The sequence below is a fragment of the Cimex lectularius genome, unplaced genomic scaffold, assembly GCF_000648675.2.
Source record: "Cimex lectularius strain Harlan isolate CLEC.00 unplaced genomic scaffold, Clec_2.1 scaffold233, whole genome shotgun sequence".
Lineage (NCBI taxonomy): Eukaryota > Metazoa > Arthropoda > Insecta > Hemiptera > Cimicidae > Cimex > Cimex lectularius.
The window spans coordinates 49,318-72,039 of NW_019392939.1; the positions used below are offsets into that span (position 1 = coordinate 49,318).

General features: G+C 35.5%; 1 long non-coding RNA gene across 1 annotated transcript in view; it reads right to left on the reverse strand.

Moving 5' to 3' along the window:
- Window positions 1-11,324: 11,324 nt before the first annotated feature.
- Window positions 11,325-22,722, reverse strand: part of LOC112127885 — a 54,825-nt gene continuing 43,427 nt past the window's right edge. Inside the window, exons 2-4 of the long non-coding RNA XR_002910770.1 lie at window positions 14,420-14,471; window positions 13,297-14,304; window positions 11,325-13,225 (exon numbers count right to left, since the gene is read on the reverse strand). This is a non-coding gene — a long non-coding RNA (uncharacterized LOC112127885). The remainder of the gene's footprint in view (window positions 13,226-13,296; window positions 14,305-14,419; window positions 14,472-22,722) is intronic.

Sequence of the window (22,722 nt, forward strand, 5' to 3'; positions counted from 1 at the left end):
CTCAAGTCAGTCAATAAGGATCCATATGCGACTTTTACGAGGATTGTTGTCCGAAACGGCGGTTTCAAATGCAACGGTAAGCCGCCATTTAAAGAAGCTTAAGGTCCGAAATATACGACCCAGAACCTCAAGACTTGTCAGCCGCCCAAGCTCAACAACGAGTTGATATCTGTAAATGTTTACTTCAAAATTCAAAAGATGATAGATTTGGGAAGAGAATTGTAACGAGCGATGAAAAATGGAAAAAAATCGATAACAGTGGGTACCGCAAGGCCAAGAGGTTAAAGCAGAGGTTCGCCAACATCGATTTGGAAAAAAGATTACGCTTCGTGTTTGGTGGAATTATAAGTGTGTTTTGCACTTTGAGCTGGTTCTGGCAGGGTTATTTACGCAGAGCTTTACTGTGAACAACTCTAAAGAGTATATGGGGTTTTAAAATGGAAGTTACCTTGCTTTGCTCAATCGGGGTATAGCGATATTTCAGCAAGACAACGCTCCTGCCCATCGTTCACGTTCAGCCAAATGAAAATTTTCAAAAATGAAGGGAGTTAACATCTTACCCCACCCTCCTTACAGTCCTGACGTCGCACCGTCTGACTACGGTCTTTTCCGGAAGGTCGGAACTTCGAAATCTATGAGGATGTCAAATTAAGATGTGAGGATTTTTCGCTTCGAAAACCAAGAACTGGTATCATAATTCAACTTGAAAGCAGAAAGATGGGTTAAAGTAGTCGAAATTTATGGCCTATATTTTGAGAAATAATTTTCATTTTTATATTTTATACTGAAATTTGTATAAAACATAATTTATACACCAAGACTTTTGTAACGACCTAATATTTTAGTTGGTCCTATTTAATCAAAGTAATTATTTAATCCCTTATATTTCGTGGTCCGATTGTCCAAATAACTTCTTTCAATTAATTAATCTTTTGATGTAAGGTATTGGTTGAAACAAAAAAGCTAGTGTCACGAGCGGGATTCGAACCCCCGGCCTTCGGCTCAATAGACGCTGCTCTAACCACTTGAGTCAAGGTTCAAGTGTGTGGTGATTAGTGACCGTTAATCGATATTTATTTAGAAATCGTGAGATGCGGTCTGGTGTGATATAGGTTTCAGAAAAACATTTTATTTATCGTGCCAACGTTTCGATCTTTATTGAGATCATCTTCAGGGCCTGGGATTTACAAACATTTTTTACATATAACAATTACATTTTGGATGTGGAAAAGTGAATTTATGCAATGTTACAATACATTTTACATTTATACAATACAATGTTTGTAAATCCCAGGCCCTGAAGATGATCTCAATAAAGATCGAAACATTGGCACGATAAAGAAAATGTTTTTCTGAAACCTACATCACACCAGACCGCATCTCACGATTTCTAAATAAATAGTTCAAGTGGTTTGAGTAGCGTCGTATTGAGCCGAGGTCCTGGGTTCGAATCCTGCTCGTGACACTAGCTTTATCATTTCAATCAATACCTTACTTAAAAAGATTAATTAATTGAAGTAATTATTTAAATTGATTTATAATTTTTATATAAATTTTGGCTGAGATGATTAAATTAGTCTCACGACCTACTCGAACCCACGACTTTCGGCTTTATCGTAACTTCCATCCACTCAAGAGCAAGACCTATCAAACCAAGCCCTTAAACAAGTATCGCTAAGTATCGTTAAAACATTTTTCGTCCAAAAACTAACAGTACCCCCTTAAGATGAATATATTTAAGGCCGTTTTAGAATTTTTTTTTCTTTTTGCCTTATGATCTATGCATATTAACCATGGTGACGAATTCTTGTATGTGTGTTCATATTTGGGGGGGGGTTATCGTGAAAAAAGGGCCAGAGGCGACGGTGGGATTCGAACCCACGACTGCGGCGTCTATGAGCCGAGAGTCTCTCACGCTAACCACTCGGCTACCGCGGTCCCTCTAGCTTTAGAATGTCTGCTTTAAAAAAGATTTATAAATATGAAGTTTCTATATTATTATTATTATTATTACTAGCAACAGTCTCAGCATGAGTATTGGCTCATCCTTATCCTTTTATTCTTCCATTCAAATATGATACATAAACTAATTCGACATAACAATAATAAGAAACAAAACACAACATTTCTTTATCTTCTTTTTTTTTGGAGGGAGCTATTTTTCTTATTTAAATTGCGATTTTGGGCATTGCAGTTTATTCCCCCGCAATTTGTATTTTCTTCCATTTCATTTTTCCGCTCCGGCAGCCTCAAAAACCTCTGAAAAAAGAAATCTTGCACGCACAACTTTTATTCAAACATTAGCAGGCATTCAATGGTATAACAATTTGGGAAAAGGCCCAAATCTCATTATAAATTCCAATAAATCTGAGAAAGCTGAAAAGTGCTCTTCGAAAGAAACACTGGGGACCCAGTAACTCCTGTAAATCACTCGAAAGGTTGAGCCTTTGCTTAAAGGGTTGTAAAGTGGGACAATCGACCAAAATATGTTTTACTGTCAAAATGGTGCGTTCTCCACTTCGCGTACATCGAGGACAAGTTGGAAGGTTCTTGCCTATTAAAAGCCTATTATGGATTAGCCTGATATGACCTATTCGCAATCTAGAGAGAATCACAAGTTCTTTTCTCTCAAGTTCCTCAGTTGGCCATTTATGTACAACTGGCTTAATTTCTTTCATACTATCTCTACTGACATTCCATCTTGCCGCCCACTTTCGTTTGATAATGTTTGTAACATAAACGACTATATCATCTGGACGGAGAGGAAATTGATCTGTTCTTTGTGGATGGTTTGCAGCGTTTCTTGCCTGTTGATCAGCTTTTTCATTGCCAGAAATGCCGACATGAAGAAAAATTAAAAATTACGTGATAGTTTATTCTGTTCGATCTACTTCAGTGTAAAATTTAATTTTAAGGTAATTCTCCTACATCTTCGAAGGTACAAAAGACAGAAGGCTGCTGTGCCTGGGAAGCACAAACCCCGCTTCCTAGTATCCTATCCTAACCGTGAATAAATTATATCAACAAGAAATGTTCACCTTTTTAAATTACGAGACCGTGTCCAGTTAGCAAAGAGCAATCTATTTGTCGGGGAAACCCAGACATCATACGAGGCATTAGTAGACCGTTGGGAATTCTAACTTTCTAAGAAGTAAGGTTTATTAACAGATTCTTCTGATGAGAAACCCATCATAAAATATTCTTTCTGCCCAATCAAAAGAAAAATTGTGATTTTAATTATTAAATTGAATTAAATATTATATAAATGATAATAGTCTATAGTCAATTGCCTAAATCTGGTAGTCAATTGCTTTGTTTTTACTCAATCAATTTAGACTTAAAGTCAAAAAGTATGTTAATACTTAAGAACAATTATTTTTGCAAGATTGATGTATTGTTATTTAGCCTTTCAGTAGCATAAGGTGAACATTACTGGTTTGCACATTTGCACTGTTGTATGAGATTTACATAATCTTGTACTTTCAAGGTTCCATTTTTCCACCCAATAAAAGCGGGACAATTAACCGTGGGCGTAGCCATGATTGAAATTACAAATTATAAATTAAACCTTACATTCTCTTTTGGACACTGCGAGATTTAACGTATATTAATCTCACCGTAGATTTGACCACTTATTATTTACAATCCGGATTTATTGCGAGCTGAAATCGTGAATGTTCTGCTGATTGTCGAGTATAAAATAAATAGTTAAACTATTTGTAGAAGGTTACTTTAATATCCATCGGTGTCGCAATGTTCTTTTAGGCCACGAGTGCATTGTCCCAAGGAGATCCTATCGGAAGAAAATCCTTGCCCCTTATATTCTCGGTCGTCGCCCATTAACTTGCTCTCCTATTTAAGAAGATCTTGAAAACATGGATATCCATTTTTAGCGTTTACAAGGGGAAGCTACGGACCTTAGATCATTTTATGAAACGTTTTGCCTGATACTAGGTCGAAAAATATTAGAGACGGGTCCGAGCGTTATTGCCAATAGTCCCGAAGAGCCGAGAACAAAATATTTTACGTCAATTTTTAAAATATATTTTCTTGCCTTTGTATTGGATTTATATAAGCTCAAATCTGCACAAGTATGTACGCATTACGCACATGTACAGAGTTGAACACTTCTCGCAGTCTTCAGCTTTGGCAATTCGCAATAAATTACTGGCGAACCTCGGGTATTACTCACCCCGGGTGTTGGTAATCCGAGGTCAGACCTCGTATCAGTCCAGCCACCGAGGTTGGACTCCGAGGCTGTCAACATTTCAGCCCCTAACGCAATCATTTCCTAAATCCAAATCCATTCACACTCTCATCCATTCTTAAACACATTTTTCCTACTTACATACGTATGCACTCAGCGTGGTGAAGTACTCTAGATTCTTCTATCACCCTTTATACCAATTATATAACTAATTTCATTGAGTCGATGGGTACTCAATATTCCGCTCATAGACTATACATTCACGCTAATAAATACATTCACTCCAGGTTCGGTATATAATAATTCTTCTAAAAATCGGCACAGGGGATAGATACATGCTGCCATGCCCAATCTCGATTCTTATATCGAGTGGCATTCCTACACGCTCTCTATACAGAGCCTAAAATACCCAATGCATTCAATAAAGTTGGAGCAACCTTTCTCTACATACGCGTACTTTCGGCCGTACTGCTTTTGTTGTGCATGTATTTCGAGGTTATTATATCAGATGATTTGAGGTTTTGTTATCTAAGATCAGAAAATATTATGCGAGAGTGTATTAAATGAGAGTAGATACATAAAAAGTTACATGTTCGTAAAAGAAGCCTTCAATAAATTAATTCTAAGCAATTGTTTTTGGTTTGGTTTCAAGCATCCTTTAAAACCCTTCCATTAAATGTTGGTAGCAAAAAGATACATTATGCTCGCATACCCCAATGTCCCAAGACAATTTGGCAAAATTGGATGCAATTTTTCTTATCCGTTCAGTGGTCTACTTAAAAATGCATAACTCATTATATTTCTTTTTTCCATAAAGGCCAAATATTGATGATAAAGGCCCAAAGAAATGAAATAGAGCTTACCAGCAGTTGATGTGCCAAGAACATCACACAAAATTAACTCCGAGAAGCTAAAAAATAATGAGCCAGCCGTAGTTTTGTGTGTTGAAAAATTGATACTCAAGCTTTTTAGATTTAAATTTAAAATAAATACTACTTGTATTTTGTTCATTTTTTCCTGTTTTACTGAAATTTTTCTCAATTTTTTCCCCTTCTATAATGCCATCATTATAAATGTAAAAACAGGATTAAATGTACAAAATCTTCCGTTTTATTTTATATCTGCGTTGTCATTTATTTATGGAGGCCAGATTTGTGTCATTAAGTGTAGGTTTTTAGGGTGTGAAACCTAGTAAAGTTTCCTCTGGACCGGAGAAATCGTTTCAGTCACCTTCATTTTGTGATTTTCAAAAAAAAAAAAAAATAGGCAAAAAAACTGCCTTAAATTTGATAATTTTCGGGCTGGACCAACCTGTGGCATTTTTTTTAGTCCGATATCCGGTGTTCTATTTACCAATTCATAACTCTTCTGGATTTTGTTCAACATCCATGACACAACAACCGTTGGAAAGCTATATTTCTACTCTTTGAGTTTATATCAACTATCTTTGGTTTTTTAAGGGCTATAAGTGAGAAATAGGACGAAATCAAAAATACTTACCCAACGGTTTAATTTATTTCTGCGGTTCTGATTTAGTTACGGAGGCCAATGTGTGTAGACGATAGGGGTCTAGGCATTTGAAGGGCGAACAAGTTTAGAAAAAAACTTTCCAGTACAGTGAGTCAATTTTTGTTATCTGCAGATTTCTATAAAGTTTCCTATTCTAACATATATCGGGCTTAAATGGGCGACTTTTTTGTAGGAAGTGCGACCTTGGTCGGATTGTTCCACTAACAGCTCCTTTACAACCAGTTTAGACTTATTTTTATAGTAAGAACTGGAATGAAAAAAAAAGAAGAAATCGAAGAAGAAAATGTATCGGGCGTGTGATAGTAAAAGACTTGTTCACCTTAGTGAACGGGGGCTTGACTGCATATAGCAACCAGAACGAGTGGGTGTGTTCCAGCCTTTATATAACTTTTATTGCATCTAGCATTTTACCGCTGGACAGGTGAGTTAATGTAGTTCATATTCAAAATAGTTTCGTTTTAAATATATCCAAAGAAATGAATAAGGAGGTTAGGAACGAAAGGTCACGTTTATACATTCTTTTTTATGTACTTTTTTAAAAATTTTTTTAGTTTTTAATTGCTAAGGGTTCCTTGTTTGCTCTCTCTGACACTGTTCGAATATCGAATATTCATTATTACGTACATGGGCGTTGCTAGGAAATGATCGAAAATAACATTGGTCTTATGATAGAACCCTGAAGTACCCATAGGAAGCGTTACGCGGTTGAGTCAAGGAAAAAAATATTACTTATTATGTTCAATCCTTTTTTCAACTATCATAAAATGTTTCCTTATCATAGAGGAATGGGGAAAAAGAATTTTTTAAATTGGTTTAATTTTTTAATTTTTATTGATTCGTCCTCCATTTTTTTCCATCTAAACTAGTTTGCTATCGATCTAAATGTAGGAAAATGCTTGAATAACAACTAGAAAAAATCTAGGAAACACGCCCAGTATAATATTCTCGCTTAGAAGGTCGATAAGTTTCGGATAAATTTTAAGGTCGCGGACTTTGAAGATTGATGGTTGTCCAAATCGACAATGGAAGAGCCCGGCATTGACCGACGGGTCACTCATCTTTCGAAACCAGTACCGTTCCGCGGCTAAAAATAACATAAGTGAGGTCGATCATTGTTTTCAATCCTGGCGACGTGTCGATGCAATTTGCTTTCGCAATAAATCAAGTTAAAAACACGAGAGATAAAACTAATGGGTTAATCAGATTTCGATATGCATTGAAAACTCTCAAAGGGAGTGCAACTTTACCACCACCCGATTCCTAGCCAAAATTATCTCGAGAATATATAATACCATTTGTTGCTAAAATTAATCCTTTCCGAATTAAATTGGAGGTCTATAGAAGTTGATACACCCTGTATATAAAGAAAGAGAAAGACTGGTGGTATTTTTCAAATTTTAGCATTTATTAAGGTTCTTAATTGAAAATTACTACTGATGAAAATAGTATAAAGGAAATTTAATTCTGAATCCAAAACTTTGGTATGGTATCAAAACTGTGGATAGATATTTGTGTTTTGCTCAAGTAAAGTAACGTTTCAATGCAGAAACTAACAAAAAAATCGTAACAAGGACTGAAGATAGTTATAGGGACTAGTCATTAGAAGTTGTTGCAAATAGGGTGTGACCAAAATTTTTTTCCCACAATTTCTAGGACACCGTGTATATATCTCTTTTTTCTCTTCCTCTTTCTGATGTGAATGAAAAATTTTAATTAAACAATAATAAATTAACAAGAATTAAAGAAATACCATTAAGAACAGTTTATATGCATTTCCTTCTTTTGGAATCCACACTGTCTCTTCTACTATGCCATCTCCATCAAATATTTCTATAAATGTAATAGCAGAGATAAAACTACTTTCATTTTTGTGTGGTGATTAGTGACCGTTAGTCGATAATTATTTAGAAATCGTGAGATGCGGTCTGGTGTAACAGAAAAACATTTTCTTAATTTTGCCAACGTTTCGATCTTTATTGAGATCATCTTCAGGGCTCAAAGTGTTTGTCTTCTGTGTAATTGTGCCATTCTTGCGTGTTGTGGCACTCTCAACGCGACACGCAAGAATGGCACAATTACACAGAAGGAAACACTTTGAGCCCTGAAGATGATCTCAATAAAGATCGAAACGTTGGCACGATAAAGAAAATGTTTTTCTGAAACCTGCATCACACCAGACAGCATCTCACGATTTCCGAATAACTACTTTCTTTGTTATACCGTCTTATAATAGAAATTCTTTTAAGGCGTAAAATAATTGTTCAAGTCGATGAAGGCCCTTGTCTGGAATTATTGTCAATTTGGGCCATTTAAATATTGACCAACTCTTAATTTCCACCGTCACCGGCCTCACTCAAAACCCCGGTCGGCATATTTCGTCAGATACGTTTTGCAGTGTTTATTATAACTGGTAAAAATACTATTTCTATTAATGAAACCTTTAATCACAGGAAACCACAGAGGACGCCCTTCGGATCGCCGAGGTGGCAAATGGGTCAAGTTGAACACGAAATGTTTACACTGATTTGTAAACAAACAAAGTATTAAAAAAAGATATATTTTTAATTAGACATATTCACCCTCTTAAGACAATAGGGTAATGAAATAAACCAACCTCAACGAAAATTTACAATATTTACAATTTTTTTTTCAATATTTGATTTTTACCATTAAACCATGGAACTTACTATGGTTTACATGTCAGAATAATAAAATAAAAATAAATAAGCTGGGGGTTCTTCAGTGTTCTATCATAAGGTCATTGTTGTTTTCGATCATTTCCTAGCAACGCCCATGTACTTAATGATGAATATATATCTTTATACACTCAATTAAAAAAAAAAAAACTGGCCACTAGTATTTGTTTATTTTTCATAATGACTAGGTATAAAGAAATAGTTGACTTAAAACGTGCACACAACCTTAATAACTTGTTTTTAATTAGGCTGTTAATAATCCTTTTACACTCTAAATTTAAAAAAAAATTAGAACAATTTCATCTTTTCCAGACCCAACTTTTCGGGTGAATTAATGGTATTTTTAATTGTTTTCTTTTTTGTAAACAATAACTCCGATTAAATTTTTTTATTACATGTATGTGATATTTACAACTACAAATATTGTATTAAACAAATATGTTTATATATGTCGAATTTGTCATTTGAGTGTCTTGTAGGAGAGGTTGCCCAGTGAAACTCCGATTAACAAATTAATTTTTTAAAGCATGGTTTTGAGTTGAGATCTCACCCGGGCAGATGTATAAGCGCAAGTCCTGGGTGTTCAGCTCTCTAAGATGCACGATGGTCTACAGCGGTTTAGGCCCCCGGAAGTCTCGATCGAAGAGATGGTAGTAGTCGCGAAGAGACAAACGTTTTATTGCGAACACAGCACCGTCATTTAAGGGCTTCTTGATTGGGTAGTCAACTCCAAACGGTCATGATGGAATGAGCGTCTTCTTATCAGATGGCTTCGTGAGAATAGCCTAGTCTTTAGACGTCCCGCATCAGGTTCTCTAATAATGAAGAGGCGTCGAGTAGAAAGGCTACTATTCACAAATCAGCATCTCGCTTAGTCACATGAACAATGGGGGGCTTCTCTTCGCGAATGAGTGCCGGTTTGGTTTATGGCGATCAGATGACCTTGACCGTGTGTGAAGAAGACATGGAGAATACTTCATGTGCCATGTAAGAATCCCAACCGTTCCAAAGATGTTGGAATCAACGTCCATGCCCGTACCGAACTGATTATCATACCGAATGGGCCTTTAACTGCGCTAAGGTACATCGAGTAGTTTCTTCCGGAAGCTGTGGTCCCATTCGCTCCATTTATTCGGACAACTTCATGTTAATGCTTGATAACGTTCGAATGCATGTAGCTCGAGTTGTCACCCATTACTTAGAGGATGAAGGGATTACCACATTTGTCAAGGACGTTCTATTAAAAAGCCAAAAAAAAACTCTTATGGTACATGATAAAAAGACCGGTTAAAGGCGTTCATCCCCTCCAACAAGCTTTGTACAACTTGTTGAAGAACGGGATTCTTTTTCTCAAGACAAAATCCGACTACGTATTTATTCGATACACACGTAACATAGACATAAAAAGTAATAAAAACTGTAAAACTTCGAAGACTGATTAAACAAGAATATTTTACTTTGCAGTAATTTTTTGAGTTAATGTCAGGTGTCCTTAGTAGTTTATTAAAGTTCAAACTGAAGTCAAGGAAGCAGTCCGTCGGGCTTGGTCTTCTTCAGTAATCTCTCAATTAACAACTCAACACAAACACAACCAAACTTTAACTCTTTAATATTTTTGGAAGCTTTGTAAAACTGCTTTTTTTTTACTTACGTTACTTTTTTGGCGCAGCTTCATAATTGTATGTTAGTGATCAAGATCGTTTTAAGGAACGTTGTTATAAATGCAAATTTTTTTTGTCACTTTATTTATTTTACACAGTAGACAAACAGATAATTTGTACAATACATCGAGATGAAATTGATAACATGTTTAAACTAAAAATTAAATTGTAAAATATAATTTTCTTATATCAACTACAATAGAATAAAATTTGGTGCTACAGTACTCAGAGGAATTCCTATTTTATGGCTACCGCCTCAATTTTATGATAGAATGGACGTACAACAAGACTGGGGTAATCAATAGAGCTTAGTTAAATTAAATAAATGCCTAATTGTATTATTCGATATGAGGCTTTGGTTGTTTGAAGTTTTCTTAAATTTAAAGCACTTTTATAAACCTTCAGGAAGATAATTAGCCCATTTAGGGCCTGCTTACAAGAGACTTCAGCTCTAGAGAGGTTTTAGGTTGAGACAATGCATACTGCATTGGGTTCCTCAAATTAGAATTTAAAATTCGTACATTTATCTGTTTTATCCCTCAGATTAAAACAGATTCGTAAAACTCTGCATACGTAAAGGTAATGTAGCGGTCAAATATTGTATTTTTTTTTTAATTGGAAGCGAGTGTTCAATTCTCCCCTTGTGAGACAAAGGTCTATTCTCTTTTGTGGTTTGACTAATCTTTCACATGGCACATGCACCTCCTCAGCAGACCAGTCCGTACTGGATATGCGATTGACCAAGGTTTAAGGATCATTGTTATAAATGAGAATTGTTTCAGGTTCGACAAATAAGAGTTTCTTCCCAAAAGCCATAATTTATCATTTATATTAGTACGTTTCAATATTTAAAATTACTACAATTAATTAAGGTTTTTAGTTGAGATAAAAAAGTCAATGGCACGAGCGGGATTCGAACCCACGATCTTCGGCTTGATACGCCGCTGCTCTACCACTTGAGCTATCGTGACTTCGATCCACTCGGACACCAACTTCCCATCTCAACCGCACCTTTTGAATTTTCCCTCCTTTTTGCCATTTTTCAAATGTCGTGAAATCGGATTGGATTCTCGACGACAAATGAAATGGCCACGGAGAGCTTGTGGTCCGAGTGGATCGAGGTCACGATAGCTCAAGTGGTAGAGCAGCGGCGTATCAAGCCGAAGATCGTGGGTTCGAATCCCGCTCGTGCCATTGACTTTTTTATTTCAACTAAAAACCTTCATTAATTTTAATATATTAATTGGTCAAGCGGACCACGAAATTGGTGAATTTAATGATTTAAAATTACATCCAAACCACCTTGGAAATCACTGTTTTCAACCATATCATAGTTAATACTATTTTTCAAAAAAAGCTGTCGTGTCTGTCAGTGAATATTGCTAAAAGGGTGATTTTTGGTGGGGACAGAACACTGGTAAAAAATAGATACAAAATTGATCCTAGGACGCTACCCTGATGAAGACCTTTCATTTTATTTCATTTTTTAAAAATCTCTACTTGTTACATATTTTCTTCACAACCTTTCTACAACTATTTCACCAATGGCCTTTTATATGTCATGATGACAATTTAATGTAGCAAATAATCTCACTGGTATTCAATGGTAAAATGAGAAGTTCTAAGCGCCGTGAAAAAATTTGAACGAAACTACCGTTTCAAAAAAAAAAAATCCTCCTTAAATCCTTGTAAAAAATAAAAGACTTGCCCCGATTATCCTTGGAGTGTGGACTGAGCATTGTGGAGATTGGTGCAGACCTTGAAATCCAGGAGACAGCAAGGAGCTGGCTGTTGATCATTCTCAATTTAATTAACGATAACAAGTTTTGTTGCGTTTTGGACAAATTCCTTTTGTCAGCATGCGGTTGGCTGAAAGTAAAGAAAAATAAAAGTGAGATTCCATTTCGAAAAGCAACGCCTTGAATTAGTTCAAATTTATAAATAAAACTCAGAAGACCGTTGAACAATTTGTGTAACACTGGAATGTCCGAGTGACTTTAATGACAATCCCGAAGGTGTTCCAGTTTCCTTACACGTCCAAGTTCGCAACCGTTACAATTTTTCCGGACTGATCTGACGTTTAAGAAAAAAAATTTAAAGAATTGATTTTGAGAAATTTTAAAGCTAATCTGTATACAAAGTGACACTTGAATGATAACCAGGTGTCCTCCATTCATTAGTTCGAAAAATGCCAAATATATTTTTGATATTGGAGGCTTTTTTTACGGAATTCGCTAAATAAAATTTTGTTAATTGTTTTTAACAATATAGTGCTTTTTTAGGTTCAATCCTGAAGTGTATCATACGTTTCAGTTTTAAAAGAAAAATTCCAGCTTTTAAGAACTTTAGTATTGGTGACTAATGCTGAATTACGTGAGAATGTAAGCTACTCCTCGAAGATTATCGATCACAATTCGTGATTTATTTAAATGGAAACACCGTTCGTATAAAATTATACGCAAAACGTAAATGAATTCCTGCGGGGAGGTTTATCACCCAACTACCACAGTTAACCATTTTGCAATACTTTTTTCATATTATTTTAAATTGAAAAGCCACGGGCTATGCCCGGATTCGAACTCAGAACCGCTGGCATATACGAGACGGTCCTAACCACTCGGTCACCGCGGCCTCAGAATTATAGGAAAAGTTTTGCCTCGCCCTGCTTATACCCTGAGCTCTAGCCAGGAGACCAAAGTCACTTCAAACCACTCGCTTGATACAGACCAAATTTGCAAAATGGAAAGAGGTAGTGTCTTGTCTCACCTATCTTATAACCCTGACGCCTCGCAATCCGCGTTTTTTTGTGTTTATTTAAGTTGTAATACACTCCGCACTTTGTTCTAGTTCCTCGCGTTACTTCTATGAAGTACTAATAATAAAATTATTTGCTTTCATCAATTGAAATAGAAACTGATGCAACAAGAAAGCACTCTTTCTCATTGTTGGCTTTGGCTCATGCCTCTCCCTGCTTATTTCCCTGCATTATGCCATGTGACAAATCAATCAGCATCAATCCCGACAACGCCAATGTTCACCGTTTCCCCTTGGCACAGAGCAAATTCACAGCGTTATCATTCAAGGTATTTCCACTCCCTGCTTATAACCCTGACGCTGCCCTATTTGGATACCTGAAAGGAAAAAAGTGATAGAATATGGCTTACATCTTAAATAAATGCGAATAAAGTATATTATCTAATACCTTGATTATGGAGGGTTGTTTTTTAACTGAAACTTCATATAAATTCTATGCTTATTTTAATATGTGATTAATCGTCGCTTTCCAATTGACACAAGCAAAATTCCCAACAGGAAGATTCAGTCCTTTTTAAAGAAGAAGTTTCAGCGTCTTGCCTCTCCCTGCTTATACCCTGACGTAGCGCCGCACTCACCGTTCGGATAAAAAACTCAAACGTATGAAATTAGGCAGGAAAGGTTTTTTGTAACTTAAAACTAATAGTTATTATACTGTCGTAAAATATGATTATTCATCGGTTTCCAACTGCTCAAGCAAAATTCAGAGCATAAGCCTTCAGCGTCTTTCCTCTCCCTGCTTATACCAGACTTCGACGATTAGGATTTAGATATCGATTAGGATGCAAGGAGTATTTTGCCTCAAAACTAATAATTATTTCATTCAAAGATTCAAAGCTGAACGAAGAAACATAATAAAAATATAGTTGCCTCTCCCCGCTTATAATCTTGATATCGCACTATCTGACTCCAGCCAGTTAAATGAAACCTTTCCTCTCAAAACCAATTGATTTATTATATCATCCAAAGATTCAAAGTTGAAAGGAGAAAAGTGATTAAATATAGTTGCCTCTCCCTGCTTATAACCCTGACGTCGCCCCAACCGACTCGAACCAATCAAAGTAAAACATTCACGATGTGGACTAGTATCCAGGGATATCCTTCAAAAGTAATAAAATTTGTTATATAATCATCAGAACCAAAACAGAAAGATGAAATTTGATAAAATATAGTTGCCTCTCCCTGCTTATAAACCTTGACGTCGCCCCGTCCGACTCGAACCAATCAAATTAAAACATTCACTATGTTGATTAGTAGTATGCAGGGATTCCTTGAAAAATAATAAACTTGTTATATCATCACCAGAATCAAAGCTGAAAGATGAAATGTGATAAAATATAGTTGCCTCTCCCTGCTTATACCCTGACGTCGCCCCATCCGACTCGAACCAATCAAACTAAAACATTCACGATGTGGATTAGTATGCAGTGATATCCTTCAAAAGTAATAAAGTTTGTTATATAATCATCAGAACCAAACCTGAAAGATGAAATGTGATAAAATATAGTTACCTCTCCCTGCTTATAACCCTGACGTCGCCCCATCCGACTCGAACCTATCAAACTAAAACATTCACGATATGGATTAGTATGCAGAGATATCCTTCAAAGTAATAAAGTTTGTTATATAATCATCAGAACCAAACCTGAAAGATTAAATGTGATACAATATTTTATATTCTTATATGTGACAATAAATTTCACATAAGCGTTTCATCTGTCACAATGAATATAGACGATTTAGATCAAATTATTTATAACCCAATCGAAAATAAAAATAGCTTTATTTCCTCTTTTGTCGTTTACTTAAAAAACCGTCCTTGGGATCCAAAAGTGCATCATATTACCACTATTGTGCCAATTCGTTAAAGGAAGTAAGCCCGCCGATTCCAAGTACGGTGAAGGGGCCCATCCTTGATAATGGCCAATATAGGCAAATTACCAGCTCGATAATGGGAAGGCGGGTAGCTTGTTCCGACTAACCTTGTTCGTTCGACAACCTCACCCGTTTTATTTAAACATCCTTCGAAAATGTGGACTATTACTACATCCAGGGCTATGGTTGAAGGAAACAGAACAGGAAACATTAAATAATAATTGGCCCTAGTGTCTTTGTTTTAAATATATTTCCCTAATCCGGATTGTACGAATAGGGAGATACATTTTTTTAAAAATACAAAACCTTCCAAGGATGTAGGATTTTCATGTAATGAAAGAATTATATAATTGGTCATAGGCTGAAGATAATACAGACGAATAAAACGATCAAATAAATTTCATGATCTTGATGTTAAATGGTGCGGAATTTCATTTATTTAATGTTTCATGCTAAGTCTTAGTACAATTTTGCCTAACTTCAGTGCGTAAAACTTTGAATAGAGTGATCACGCAAGTACATGATGCAGATAAAACTGCATGTTGTCCCTTTGTGGAAACTTTTCATGATACATCATTCTAAAAGGACATCATTTTAAGATGTCCTGAATTTCTGATCACTTTGTAGATTATAGTTCTCAAATGTTATTCTTTTCAAGTGTGTTTCTTTTTTTTATTTGAATGTGAAAATAAAGCACAGTGTAAGGAACTTTGGGTACACAAGGAATTAGGCCATTGCTCGGAAGAGATGGCAGTCTGAAGTAGCAAGGTCAGGACTGTAGCCTGGGGTAAGGTAGGCTCGATTATATCCATTTCGGACTGATTATGCTCAGGAACCAAAAACGCTTATATATTTTAGAAAACATCAAATTTGTTCCAATACAGTTGATAATTTTGTAGTTTACTCGTCTACTTCAAAATTAAAGTTTTTGAAAGACCTGTTTCACCTGACTTAAGACAGCTAATAACTTCATCAGGGAAGAAGTTGAATGGAAAAGCGTTAAAAAAGCGTTTCAGGATGGCTAAGAATCCTAGCCCTAACCCTAGATGGCCAATTAGGAGATCCTAAAACGTAGAAGTAAAAGGTTTGGACAAGTTCCTTAAATTGTTAAAAACAAAAATGAGTACAATTAAATATTGCATTGGAAGCGATAGGTTATGATTTTTACTATTTTAAAGATTTTAAACCTTAGAGGTGAGTGCTTTTCAGTGAGAGTCCTCATTAACGCTACATAGATTCCATTTTTATTTAGAAATCGTGAGATGCGGTCTGGTGTGATGTAGGTTTCAGAAAAACATTTTCTTTATCGTGCCAACGTTACGATCTTTATTGAGATCATCTTCAGGGCTCAAAGTGTTCTTTATAATAATGTTATATAATTAATTTGTGTTTAATACTAATGTTTATATAAACACAAAATAGCAAAATCTCACTGGCACTCTCGACACGACATGCAAGAATGGCACAATTACACAGAAGACAAACACTTGAGCCCTGAAGATGATCTCAATAATGATCGAAACGTTGGCACGATAAAAAAAATGGTTTTCTGAAACATACATCACACCAGACCGCATCTCACGATTTCTAAATAAATATCGATTAACGGTCACTTATCACCACACATTTAGATTCCATCGTGCAGATGTGAAACAGTTCAAATTTAATAGATATATGCAATAGAAATAACGAAGTCGCGATAGCTCAAGTGGTTATTGAGTATAATCGAGTATTGAGCGGAAGGTCGTGGGTTCGAACCCCGCTCGTGACACTAACTTTTTCATCTCGGCCAAGACCTCACATAAAAAGAATAAGAGAAATCACATTGAGATGATAGTAACTACATATTTTGTAGGCGTGGTCGACTGAGAAGCTCTCGTGTATCAAGAACACTGTCGATACATGGCATTTTTGCCCTCAGAGGACTTGGCCCATGTAAAAAGTGTCATCTTCATTAGAATTAAAATATGCCATGCAAGGTCCTATTTTAAATCACAAGGACATTTTTGGACCAATGGCCGCATACGTGTGTGGCATGTAGAGAAAGATTGCAGGTTGTGTCCCATCTAAATGAAGCAATTCCTTGGCTCCATATATGAAGCAAGTAGGAATGCCGCCCGATATGATAATACTTGAGCATGGCAGCGAGTATTTGGATTATTTTATTATGTGTAGTACTGATAGATTTGTGACCGTAGCGTTGATTGGTGTGTAAGTGTAGTTCGTGGGGACCGATGGCGGAATATTTAGAGCCTCTTCCACCCTCAATTACGTTAGTTAAATAATAGATATAAAACGTCATAAAGGAATGACGAGTATCCATCATCCTATCGGAGTTGCACGGCCGAAGAGGGCCGGATGATCTAAAAGCGAAGAAACGAATGAGCAAGCGTCCATTAGAACCAATTCGTTCGGTCGTGTTGGGCCGTGTACGGCCGAAGCATTTTCCGATCCAAATAAAGTTGGATTTTTCCAGTCCTATTCGGCCGAATGGTTACTTCAAATTCAACTGTCAACCACGTGACATCAAACGCTCACCATTGTTTAACGCCGTTCTTTGCTTTTGGCTTACCTTTTCGTTTCGTTTTCATTCGATGCGAAAAATTGATAAGTGCGGTTGAGGAGCAGGCTCTTGGGACATGCGTGATCCACTCCATCATCGGAGAGATGTCCAGCGTAAGCTGTGGTCAAGGATAGCTTTAGAAATGGAACTTCCAATATTTTTGTTTATTTCTTTCATTCCATTTGTATGTAAATTAAGAAATTTCGAGCAGCAACAAATCTTCTACATCCATTTGGGCTGTGTCGTGAACTGACGCAAATCGGTTACAGTGGACGACGGCGTTCGGCTATATTGCCGGTCGTCCGTTTGGTGAAATAGTTCGGCTGTTGAACGGCCGTCGTAGTTTGGTTCCAATGGACGAGCAGCCTAAGAACTGTATGGGCGATGGACGAATATTGAGTCCACCACCCTGAGGGAATGGCATGTCAATAGGAAAGAATTTATTTTAAAATGAACGACACAACGTTTGAGGCTGAAATGACCTGTTGATAGCCCCTGAAGCCTAGCTCGATGACTGGACGGATAAGACCAAGGTTTGACGCCGGACTGCCATCGCCCGGGTGGGTGATTATCGAGGCCTGCCTGTAATTTATCGTAAATTGCCGGTGGTCTGCATGAAATGATAGCTCAAATCGGTACATGCCTGTGCAGATTTTAGCCTGTATAAATCAGCAATCAGGTAATTTTAGTTTGGCATCCGATCATTTTGGTCTGCCTATCCTCGCAATCGGTCTGTCAGATCCAGGACTAACACTAAAGATGAGGCAGACCAAACCAGCGAGGAAAGACAACCAAACTCTTCCGAAAAGCACAAATAAAGGAGGTACCATGAACAATCTTGAAAAAAAGTCTTTTCTGTTCTGGCTAGTAACAATTTAGTTGTTCATGGCCTTTTTAAACCGTTTCTTTCCTCCTTTGATACCGATAACCTTTCGAGTAAATTGGTTGAAGTGAACACCGTTTCCTCAATTGCATGACGTCCTAACAGAAAACTTTGTACGACTGGAAATAGTTTTCCCCCTGTTAAAATGTAAACAAACGCGATGACTAATAACCCGTCCTATTTGGTCACCGTCTGCTTTCATACTTGATCGGCAAGTACCGCTTTGGGATTCCCAGCGCGGAAGATGGGGCTTAGTTTATTCACAGATGGCCGGGGCATTCATCCGACCCGGTTCCAGCCTTGAAAAGCGGGAATTCACATTTTCACCTTACACATGTGACAGTTATCTTTCTTTGTTTTGTTTGTTTGTTTTTGTAGGTCGAGGGGTCTCTTTAAATCCTCCTATTTGAACAGACGCGGAAATTGGACGGAATTTATGGCAACTTCGTGTTATCTAACAAGCAAAAATATGACTAATTTACTTAATTTACATAAGACCCAAATGAATTAATTTTCACAATCGAATTATGACAGTATTAGAATGTAGAAAGCAGTATTAGCAGTTACTGAGGATTTATTTTCTGAAGTATGGTTGGAAAAATTCAACACAAGTTGGAAATGTCAAACTATGTACTATAAAACTGAGAATCTTAAAGGACTTTTAAATACAGTTTTATTTTATACTAAACTGTAATATTTTTAAGAAATTGTAATAAATACTCGATGCATTTTTTGTAGCCTTTGTAATATGCTGCATGATCAGTCATTAATTTTTCCCAAATATTTTGGTTTATTACACCGTGGGAGCTTTTGCAAGAAGGGTTGCCTTTTATTTTTACGCTGCTTATTTTATTGTAAAAATAACAATCGCCCCTCAAAAGTAGTTTTTCACGCAGAATCTGCCGGTGCTGTTAGAATTTTAATAAGTTGGCGCGGTAAGACAACCTGGAGCCTTTTCCATTATAAAAAACCAGAAACTCAATAATTCATCTGTTTGTTCTGGAGAAATTTGACATTTTCGTTCAAAAATCTATCATTTCTATTTATCGTGTAATTGAGTGGAAAAATAAGAAAATTGAAATTTATAATTGAATAAAATTCAAAAATTTAATTTGTTTTGATTTAAATATTGATTTGAAACATAACATTAACCAATAATAAATAGTTACACGATGAATTGAAATTATCAAGTTCTGAAGGAAAACTTCAGGTCCCCAGAAGGAATCCATTGATTTTTTTCAGGAGATATTATCATTTTTGTTCAAAAATATATAATTTCAATTTATCGTATAACTGATTGAAAGAAGGATAAAATTGAAAAGAATTAATTGAATAAAACATAAACAATTAAACGTCGATTTCTAATCTAACTTTAAACAACAAAAACGGTGACACGATGAACTGAAATTATCAAGTTCTGAAGGAAAACTTCAAATCCCCGAGAAAAAATCGATATTTGAGTTTCTGGGATCATGTTTTTAGAAATGGCAAGACATTCACTATCTGAGGGAAAAATTTATTCTCAAAAATATTCTTTAATAGAAAAATTCTAGTCAGATGATTTTTTGCGATGATTTTTTCAACAAATGTTGAAAGACCTTTTCCATTCTAAAAGAAGTGATAATAAAAATTTTATATGAAAATGACAATATCTCCAGAACAAATCGATGAATTTGTGAATTTCTGGGGTCGTGTTTTTTAGGAATGGCAAGACATTCACTATCTGTGGAAAAAATTTATTCTCAAAAATCCTTTAATAGAAAATTTCAAGTTAGTTGATTTTTTGTGATGATTTTTTCCACAAAATGTGAAAGCCCCTTCCATGCTAAAAGAAGTGATAATAAAAATGTCATATGAAAATGACAATATGCTCCAGAACAAATCGATGAATTTGTGAATTTCTGGGGTCGTGTTTTTTAGGAATGGCAAGACATTCACTATCTGAGGAAAAAATTTATTCTCAAAAATATTCTTTAATAAAAAAAATTCAAGTTAGATGATTTTTTGTGATGATTTTCTTCCACAAAATTTGAATGACCTTTCCATTCTAAACGAACTGATAATAAAAATTTCATATGAATTTGTGAGTTTCTGGTATATATTATTATTTTTTGTAAATGGAAGGCTCAAAATTTGTCAAAATTATGCATAGTCAATCTCTAGGAGGACTTAGCGTGCCAACTTAATAAATTTCTAATCGCACCAGCAAATTCTACGTGACAAGAAAAACCCTTTTTGGGCCTAGCTCAGAATAAAATAGCCATCGTAAAAATAAAATACAATTTGTTTTATAAAAACTCACACTTGCTAAAAATACAAGGACAGCTAAGCAATGTCAGATAAAACGCTTCACAGTCTATGCTTTTTTTTTTAATCTAGGAAGTTAAAAAAAACATGTTTTCAACAACTTAACCCTTGCTCTATGGGGTTAGATTTTTGCACCTATTAGCTCTATTAATGGGAAGAACTTTACTTCTCTTGAGGACTGCAGAAAGGAGCGGCTTCATTGTTCAAAAATCTGATTTCTGGGAGGGCGGAATCACAAACTTGTATGAAATTTGGCAACAGATAACGAAAGTGTTAAAATTGAAAAAAAAAGTTTGAAACAAATGCATTAAAGCACGGAAATTTTCATTGAATTTACCATCAAAATAAGCTACGGACTTATTTTAAAACCGACAAGATATTATTAGCAAAGTCAGATGAAGAGCCCGGAAGAAGAGTAGGACACAAAAATGTATTACTGCGCAAATTAATTTATTTACAAAACCAATAAACACGAAAGGAATTAGAAAACAAGAAAAACGATGAAAAGACAAAGAAGGAAATTTATATTTATTGAAATAAATAAGATAAGTGATCATATTTGTTACTTATCCTTACAATTTATGAAATGAGTTCCTTCAAAAACGACATTATTGATTGACATTATTTAAAAATGCATTTTATCAAAAGTTTTTCCTTATATTAAAATTTAGCAATTTTAGTAGTAGTGAGATTTTTTCACGACTAAAAAATGTTGACTTGTTGCATAATTTTCCCTAATCAAACTACATACTCTGGTTTTGTAATTTTTTCCTGTTTTCACTAGTTGGTCTGTGTGTTATTTTGCCATCCAAGTCTTTTATGAACGTTTATCAATTTTGAAGGGGTGAAAAGGATATGAATCAAGCCAAAGCTCAACTGACAAGGTAGTAAAATAGTATAAAGTCCAACATTATTTTAACTTTTTTAATCTATCAAATTACCAGAATATACCTGTTATACGTAGTATTTCTTAATTTATAATTGTCTATGTAGATAGTAGCATGAACTCATTCAGCTCGAATACAACATAACATGTCTTGAGAACTTAAGAAGTTTGTCCAATTAAATTCACTAATTTCGTGGTCCGCTAATTAATATATTACAATTAATTAAGGTTTTTAGTTGAGATAAAAAAGTCAATGGCACGAGTGGGATTCGAACCCACGATCTTCGGCTAGATACGCCTCTGCTCTACCATTTGAGAGGTCACGATATCTCAAGTGGTAGAGCAGCGGCGTATCTAGCCGAAGATCGTGGGTTCGAATCCCGCTCGTGCCATTGACTTTTTTATCTCAAGTAAAACCTTAATTAATTGTAAGTTTGTCCAATTTTAAATTTAACAGCCCCAGCTTGAGGTAGTTTTTTGTAGATGAATTCCAGGATAGTTGGTACTTCTATGTCCCTGTGTAGTTGGCCGTTCCAAAATGAACGATTGTACGTTTACCTCCATTCTTCATAATTTGAAATTCTTTTGAGTTTAAGATGACGCACTTTACTTAACTACCAGAAGTGAATAACGGTCTGAAAATGGCTCTGCACAGGAATATTGTAAATTTGGTTTTTAAATTTTAAATAATTTTGACTTTCTGCTGATACTAGGAGCATATTAAGTCTGGCTTGTGCTACCGTTAATGTTATATTTATGTGAAAAACCCAGAAAATTTAACACTTCATCTTTCAGTTCCAGTTTTTTCTAGTTTGATTGGTTCACTAGGTCTTTTAGAGTGAGTATTAAATTTTATTGCACTTGAATTTGAATCAAAATATTCGAATAATAGTAGCAGGCTCTCTTTATCAGATTTTTGTGCTTTTAGAACGTTATCGTATTGGCTAAATACTACTGTATCATCTGAAAATAAGGCTATTGAAACTGAGATGTTGGAAGAGATATCATAGAAATATATACTAAATATTTTTTTTTAAACTGAAAAAATTTTCCCTTTTTCCCTTGTAATTTCCAAAGAGATTTTCTCTAAATGGTACCCAAAAATGGCCACTCTTTGAACAACTATGCTATTGAAAAATGGCTGAAATTTGGTAAAATTGTAAAGCCCCGAAATTATAGACTTTCTCGAAAGCGAAATAATATCAAAATTAAAATTCATTAAGTAGAAGTGTATAAAAGAAATAAAATAGAAAAACTCAGCTTGTTGTGGGTTGGTCACTACCCTCTTAAACTTTTTTTC